This window comes from Rattus norvegicus, chromosome 13 (genome assembly GCF_021556685.1).
Source record: "Rattus norvegicus strain SHRSP/BbbUtx chromosome 13, alternate assembly SHRSP_T2T, whole genome shotgun sequence".
Taxonomy (NCBI): Eukaryota; Metazoa; Chordata; class Mammalia; order Rodentia; family Muridae; genus Rattus; species Rattus norvegicus.
In genome coordinates this window covers 95,093,420-95,101,755 of record NC_141546.1, presented here as the reverse complement: position 1 = coordinate 95,101,755, position 8,336 = coordinate 95,093,420, and the positions used below count along the sequence as shown (strand labels likewise).

The 8,336-nt window shown below is 50.2% G+C and overlaps 1 long non-coding RNA gene across 1 annotated transcript; it reads left to right on the top strand.

Annotated features, from left to right (window-relative positions):
• Positions 1-970: 970 nt before the first annotated feature.
• Positions 971-2,602, top strand: LOC102553824 (uncharacterized). The gene is made up of 2 exons (XR_015635688.1): positions 971-1,905; positions 2,386-2,602. It is a non-coding gene; the product is annotated as an uncharacterized LOC102553824 (long non-coding RNA).
• The last annotated feature ends 5,734 nt before the right edge of the window (positions 2,603-8,336 follow it).

Genomic DNA, 8,336 nt, shown 5'->3' with positions numbered 1-8,336 from the left:
ATAGTGAGAGCCTACATCTAAAGTAATTACTCTAACGTCACGTACTCCATAAGCAGAGGAGGCTGTGGTGGTTCCTCCAGCTGTTTTCCTCTGTCTGCAGTCTCTGCATGGAGACCTGTCTGACCAGTATTTGCTCGGCACTACCCTTGGATATCCAATGGGTGCATCAAACTCGGCATGTCCAAAACTGCCGTTCTGAATCCCACACCACCGGTGGAACCAGCAAGGCCAGTCTTCATCTTTGTGAGTGAGCCTGAAAGGCTGCCTTGCTCATTCCCAACCACCCAGTCCCAACCCTAAACATGTCTACAAACACAGCTCTGTCGGGCTCTGTCCTCTTACTGCCTCTCCTCCTTGAGCTCTCATGACCATCTGCCCATATTGTCTGTTTCAATTCTGTCTTTTGTTTCAAGTTCCGGGAAAGAGGATTTTTTGTTTGCTTTGTAGCGATAATTTGTTTAAGTCAAGGGCTCGCTACCTGACTGACCTTAACTGTGGGAGATCCTGTTGCCCCGGCCTCCAGAGTGCTGGGATTACAACCTTGTCACCACATCGGCTTCAATAAATATTTTCAATGAATGATGACTTTCAGGTGGGGAAACCCTGAAACCAATCCAGAACATGTGCCCCTGTCCAGAGCTGTGAAAACAGGATTTGGGAACTCCAGCCACTGTACCGGGCACTGGGACCTGACTATCCGCAAGGTGCAGACAGGGACTGATCACACAGCGCCCAAGCGGTTGATGTCCTCTCTCAGCGACTGGGATAGAGAGAGATGGCTTTGGCTACAACTGCTTCTGGGCCAGGTAATCCTGGAGGAAGGAATGACGCGCACCTTTGGGCACCAGCTGCAGTTGTTTGGGTGCTGCTGCTAAATGACCAGAGGTCCCGGAAGCCGATCCGGAGGAGGAGCTACGGCCCGTGCAAACGGGCGCGGTGACCCGGGGTGTGCGAGCCCCCGGGGACAGGCAGTCAGACATCGCGGCTCCTACGCGCCGGACCTAGTTTACAAAGGCGAGCCCGGCCCTGCCCCGCGGCGTCTTGGACCAGTCCCACCGAGTGGGTCCCCAACCAATGAACCCCAGTTCTTCTGAGCCGCGGCTCCATGAGTCCCAAATGTCCCCGGCTCCTGTGGGTTCCAGGCTCTCCGGTCGCTTGCCCCGGCGGACAAGGATGGGTCATCTACTGCGAAGACGAAAATCTTTCCAGGAAGTTTGTACCTATTAATATTGCAGTTCCTGGCAGCGGCTCTCCGCGCCGGAGCGGGGGCGGGGCAGACCTTTTCCAGACGAGTGTCCGCCTCTGGCCGGAGGCAAGGGCCGGAGGGGCAGCTTTCTAGGTCCCTTCGCCCAGGGCAGGGGTAGGACCTGCTCCGATGCTCAAGGCGCCAGAGCCCAGAGGATTGGCCGCGAGTAGCGCGCGGTGTGACCGGGAGGCCAAGACCCAAATCTAGAGCTGGGACGCGGGAGGGGGAAGGGAGAGGAATCCATGAATCGGTTACCAGAGGCCGCTAGGCCGCGCCGCTTTCAAAAAAAAGCGGGCATCCTCCTGTAGTGGGAGACTACGAGCCTCGGGGCCCTGGAGAGGTCGGGACCCTGGTTCTGACCTTGCTGTGGTTACACAGCCGCCGGGAGCTGCAGCAGAAATTTGATGTTCGAAAGCTTGTGGCTTCCTCGCCACCACCTTGCACGACTGTCATTATCTCCAGTCACAGACACAGAAATTAGAGGTCGTTGTGTTGTTACCCGCCGCAAGGCCTGGTGTGCACAACGGGATCTCTTAGAAGGAAGCGCAGCTGTTTTCCTGCAGAAGCGCCCCGGAACCACACGACCTGCCGCTTTCTGGATTTGCAGAAGTTCCTTGGGGCAGAAGTGCCAGATCATTCCTTCTCTCGGTCCACAGATGGTACATAAATCACTTTGCAAAAGAACCTGAATTTGTAACACTTCTGGGTGCTTACGTAGAAAGGCAGTAGCTTAGCCACCCCTGAAGTGTAGGCTTCTGACCTACACCCCCGGACACCTCAAGTGCTAACTGACCAGAGTATTAATTAAAGTCTCTATAGTACGGGTTGGGGTTTTAGCTCAGTGGTAGAGCGCTTGCCTAGCAAGTGCAAGGCCCTGGGTTCGGTCCTCAGCTCCGGAAGAAAAAAAAAGAGTGCTAAGTCTCTATATCACGCTGTCTCTTAGAATTCTAGGGCCTTTGCAGGGCGATCCTCAAGGCAAATCCAAAGTGGAGTTTGAGACCCAACAGTGGTGGTCTCTCCTCTGCCTCCTTGGGATGCCTGGTGCAGAGACCTTGCTGGGGCATTTCAGCCTCTCCCTGGAGACCTCCAGCCCTCCCCAGCTTTCTGCCCAAAACATTTGGCTTCTGTTTTCCCTCCAGAAGGTACCACAAGAGGGAAAAGGTCCTGTGAGGCGAATGCTCTGTCTGGATTCAGCTTGGGTGGATCAAGCAACTCATCGCCTTCCCTTTGGGCTGCAGAAAGCTGCGAGGTAGCCGCGCACAGATCTCTGGAACAAAGATTGGTAGCATCAGCTGTTTTAATGCAGAGTTCGGCACACAATCCTTGCTAAAAATAAATACAAAGGAAACCCCAGAGCAGCTAAGCCTATTTTCATACCTTTTATTTTTTCTTGTTCATGGCTCTTTTGTATTCTTGCTCCTTGGTTGCTGACTTTCTCTCGGGGACCATCCTGAGTGTGCTCATGGCTCTGTGCCAGGTCCTGGACATGCAGCCATGGACAGAAACAGACAGGAGAAAGGGACAATCTAAGGACCATCTCTTCCTTCCTTCCTTTCTTTCTTTCTTTCTTTCTTTCTTTCTTTCCTTTTGTCAATAGAATATTTCCCTTACCTCTGCTTCTTTTTTTCCTTTTTTTTCCCACATTTTTTTATTGGATATATTTCTTTGTTTACATTTCAAATGTTATTCCCTTTCCCAGTTTCCTGTCCATAAGCCCCCTACCTGCTCCCCCTCCCCCACACAGGTGTTCCCCCATCGACCCCCTTTACCACCCCCCACATTCCCCTGCACTGGGGGTCCAACCTTGGCAGGACCAAGGGTTTCCCCTTCCACTGGTGCCCCAACAAGGCTATTCTCTGCTACATATGCAGTTGGAGCCCTGGATTCTAAGGACCACTACTTTGAGTGTAATTTACATTAAGTGGGATGATGGACACCCCCTTCAGAGACACAAGGGAGCATAGGGGTGAGGATCTCCCCTCCCACTGCACAGCCTGTCTATGGGGAAAGGCGTTTTGTAAAGCACCAGATGAAGAAAGGGTTAGTGGACGGTAGGGGCCTCAGCACTGCCCTGGGGCCATCACCTCATCACCTCAGGTAGTAAAGGATCACAAATGTCTGTGAGGATATCCAGACAGGAACCAGGGCCCTCTTTTTCTGAGGACTGATCTATCTGGGGTGGATGAAGAGGAGGCCCTGCCTGCTGCAGTGCTGCAGATTTCCTCTGCCAGCCTCTCCCCACATCCTGAGCAGTGGCAGGATAGGGGTGCGCCTCTGGAAGGACGCTTTGTGTCAGGGACCTTAGACCCGGCCAGGAGCCAAGCCACTCCCACCCACCACTGGCTGGCTGGGGGCACTTGGTCGGTCCACTCCTGCAGAAACACGGTGTGCTCACTTTTCTTGTCTGTCTCATTACTGCTGAGCCCACAGTGCCTTGGCACCAACCCTGGGGAGGCAGAAATGAGGTTCTCCCAGCGGGAAGGGGACTTGGTAAACAGTTAACTCCAGCAGTATCCTAGGTATTCTTGCCCAGAAGAATACTGGTTAACTAGGAGCGGGAGGGCTCAGCCCGGGCAGGGAGCTGGTGCGCAGAACTGGTCTCTAAGGCTTCCCTCTGTGTTCCTTAGTCCTACTACAGTGGGTCCTGGCCACCCCCGCTAGCTTGTTTTCTCAAGGATAGGTGTGTTACTCTGTTATGATTCTCCACTTTCTTTTTATATATTTCTGTATTTATAAAAATGGGAGGGGTAGAAAGATGGCTCAAGGGTTAAGAGCATTGATTACTCATTTCGGGGACCGGGATTCAATTCACAGCACCAACATGGCAACTCCCAACTATTCGCCCCCAGCTCCAGGAGATCAGCGCCCTCTTCTGGCTTCTTCAAGTACTGAAAGAAGATCGTGCACAGATGTCCGTGCAGGCAAAACACACATCCAGTAAAACAAAATTTTCTTTTTCCTTATTGTTAACAGGATCTCATGTTGCCCAGACACTCACTATATTTCCGATGATGACCTTGGATTTGCAGTGCTCTTGGCTCTACCTCCTAAATGCTAAGATTAAGGATACGCATCATCTGGCCTGGCTTTTATAATGATTTTGCCTACAGACCTGTTGTGTAAGTTACACAACCACACAGTTCAAATTTCTTCCTTTGTAGGCTGGGGATGGAACCCAGGTTCTCTTGAATGCTTGGCAATCATTTCACTCTGCAGCTAGACCCAAGCCCTACAGATGAAAAAGGGCAAAGGGGAGTCAGCCAAGCTTGGTGGCACATTCTTCTGGCCCCAGCTACACAGGAAGCTGAGGCAGAGTCTCAAGAGACCAGCACAATGCAATGGAGCAAGACCCTAGCTTTTCGCTGGTGATATCTTTTGCACTTTTATTTTGTGGAGGGATGCACACACGTGCCATGGCACATATATAGAGGTGACATTTTTTTTTCTTTTCTTTTTTTCAGAGCTGGGGACCGAACCCAGGGCCTTGTGCTTGCTAGGCAAGCGCTCTACCACTGAGCTAAATACCCAACCCCGACATTTTTTTTAAAGATTTATTTATTCATTTATTATATATAAGTACACTGTAGCTGTCTTCAGACACACCAGAAGAGGGCATCGGGTCTCCTTACAGATGGTTGTGAGCCACCATGTGGTTGCTGGGAATTGAACTCAGGACCTCTGGAAGAGCAGTCGGGTGCTCTTAACCGCTGAGCCATCTCTCCAGCCCCCGACATTTTTTAAAAACAAAAATTTATTAGTTTTTACTTATGTGGGTGCACTGTTGCTGTCTTCAGATGCACCAGAAGAGGGCACCAGATCTCATTACTGACACTGTGAGCCACCATGTGGATGCAGGGATTTGAACTCAGGACCTCTGGCAAAGGTCTATATGGTAGTTATGTATGCCACTGAGACTCCAGTTCTGGTTTTTTATGCTGGTTTTGTTTGATTTGAGCCTAGGGATCTTGCTGTATAACCCAGACAGGACGGGCCTTGAACTGGCTGCAATCCTCCAGCCTCAGTTTCCCTAGTGACTACTTCCTTTAAGAAAATCCATCTAGGGGGGCTGGGGATTTAGCTAAGTGGTAGAGCGCTTACCTAGGAAGTGCAAGGCCCTGGGTTCGGTCCCCAGCTCCGAAAAAAAGAACCAAAAAAAAAAAAAAAGAAAAAAAGAAAATCCATCTAGGGCCTGGTACATGTCAGGCAAATGCTTCACCAATTCTAGACCCTGGTTTATGAGTCAAGGAGCAAAGGGGCTTTTGGAGCCACCCTGAGCCACCCTGCACCTCCACCCTCAGCGTCTGGCTGGGCTGGAGGATCAGGCTCCGTCTGTGTTCCAGCTGAGAGGTTTCGCCTCTCAGATATGCAGAAAAAATTTCCACAGCCATGGAATTAAGCAAGCACCTGCCAGGAATACATCCAACCCCAGGACTGGAGGGAACGGGCTTGATGGCTCAGAACAATGACAGTCAAGACCAGAGGCCTGGGAGGAGATAGATATGGCTGAAGCTAGCTGGCTGGGACTAAGCTGATTGCTTTGTGTAAAAGTATCTGTTATTGTCCTGATGTAATTGTCTCCTGTCTTCTGTGATATGTCTGTCAGATACCTTCTGCTTTCTTCAACATTGGTGGGTTTTCTTTTTTTTTTTTTTTTTTTCGGAGCTGGGGACCGAACCCAGGGCCTTGCGCTTGCTTGGCAAGCGCTCTACCACTGAGCTAAATCCCCAACCCCAGGTGGGTTTTCTCTAATCACGTTGGTTTTTCTTCCAGCCATGTTAAACATCAGATGTAAAAATTATTTTCTTTCTTCTCCTGATCTAATTGTAATTACTGGCTCTGTCTGCTAATCTAGCCCTAGTTCTGGAAGCTTCTAGCCTCTGTGCAATCTTATCCAGGCCTAGAATGTTCTCAGCCTCTGAGACTTCCTGCTAAATAAGCTCACCCTTTCTAGTTCTTTCTGAAGTGTGCCTGGCTGGTTCAACTCAGCTATTCTGGCTCAGTTCCCTCTCCTCCCTCCCCCTCCCCACTCCCTCTCTTTCTCCAAGATGACTAATTCAGTCTGGCTTCTTTCAGTTTCCTACTGAATTGCTCTGCTTGGCCTCATAATGAACTTTGGCAACCTGTTCTAATCTTCAGTCTGTGTCTGAATTGTTCTCTCTCTGCAACCTGTCTCTGTACAACTGTCCCAGTAAACCTGCCTTCTTCCCTTTTCCTTTCTCTGCATCTCTCTCTCTCTCTCTCTCTCTCTCTCTCTCTCTCTCTCTCTCTCTCTTAAGAACCCCCTCAATTCTCTCTGTTCTCATGATGGTTGGGCATATCCTGTTCTGTTAAATCTTCCCCTTATTCGTCCCTTTTTCTGCCACTCAATAGACATCACTTCCAAATATGGCTGCTTCTGTTGTGGATTGCCCTGAAGTTATCTGTATTTTGATGTTAATTCCACGCCCCAAGGACAGCTGCCTAGGCACACATACTCAGAACTCAGGTGACTTCACCAGAACCACCTCCCCATTGAATTTGTAAAGTACAGGAGAGGGGCAGGTACAGGTTAGAAGGAGGCCTGTCATTGGAGGAGAAGGAAGGATGGGTGGGAGAGAAGTTTGAAGGAAGAGGAGGAGACTAGAGGAGAAAGGAGGAGACAGGAGGGAGGAGAGGGTGAGAAGCCATGGCAGGACAAGATGGCAGGTGATGTTAAGATTCTGCTCTGTGTATTTACAGGTTGTTATTAATGTTCTCAAGGGATGGATGGTACCGGGCTTTGTATGTTTAAGTGGGCAATTGTATCTTATCAATTGGATCTAAGATTATTGTGTTGTGTGTTCTTTTATGTGAGGGTTTGAGTGTAGGAAAGTGTGCCACAGCAGGAGACTCTGGGCTGCTGAGGAGTTGGGTTGTGTTTCCGCCAAGATATTAAGCAGACATCTTGGGGCACCGCGGTGTGGACCTAGCGGGGTAAAAGACAATACTCATTATTATTTTATATATTTTACAACAACATGCTTCTTTGATGAATTTTGCTCTCATTGTTTAGGGATTAAAGGTGTGCACTGAGAGCTGAACCACACCACAACTAAAAACAGGAGTTTTTTTCCCAGTGAGTGACACAATCTTGGGGTTCACCGTGTGACCAAATATCTTACAACACCGTGGTTCATCACTGTCTGGAGAATCAACAAAAGCCTTTTTTTTCTTGGGCTAAAGGATGAATCTCTTCTTCCTGGGTTGTCCCTGCTCTCTCTTTGTTCTCGGACCAACTTCAAACCTCAACAGCTGGAAAATGTCTGTGCTGCATCTCAGTGAATGCCTCCCCTCTTCCCACATCCCTTCACCACCACAGAGTTCCGAGGGCCTGACCCTGGCCATTGGAGTATGGGGTTGGCGGGGATGCTAGTTGTCTTGTGGGTGACACAAAGGCTGTAAGTGCTTCATGGAACTGAGTCTGAAGGAAAGTAAGGCATTTCCCCTTATCAGTAGGCCTGAATGAGCAGGGTTTTGTCCTTTCTGGATGGGCGGCAGCCCTGATGCTGACAGGGAGGTGAGGAGTTAATGGGAAGGGACCAGAGCTTCATCCTGGGTCAGGATGGCCATTGTTCAAGAGGGTGAATCCACTGCCCCAGGGGATTGTGGCTCGCAGGAGTGCCTGTTCTCTCTCTCTCTCTCTCTCTCTCTCTCTCTCTCTCTCTCTCCTCTCAATGCTCCCCACTTAGGTGGAGAAAACCTTGAGGTAGGCCCTGGCTGGAGTGACTTTCCTAGTGTAGACTGTGTCCGGGGAGGGCAACTTTCTAAGGGTGGAGGGTGAAGTCCTAGAGCAGAACAAGCAAGCATTCCTGGTAGGAGCAGGCCAGGGCCAGCCTCTTTAGGGGCTTTAGGGGCTGTGAGATTATCAGACTGAGGTGGTCGAGGGAGTTTTTTGTTTTTTGTTTTTGTTTTCTCTTCATGCCCTGGCTCACCCTGGAGATCTCAGTTCTTACAATTGCTGGCCACACTGGTAGCATTGGGTTTCCTTGTATGTATCCTACTCAGTTTCTGACCTCAGGGCGAGCAGTCTTCCCTAAGGCCCCCCAGGGTTTCCTCCTAGTGTCTTGGGGGC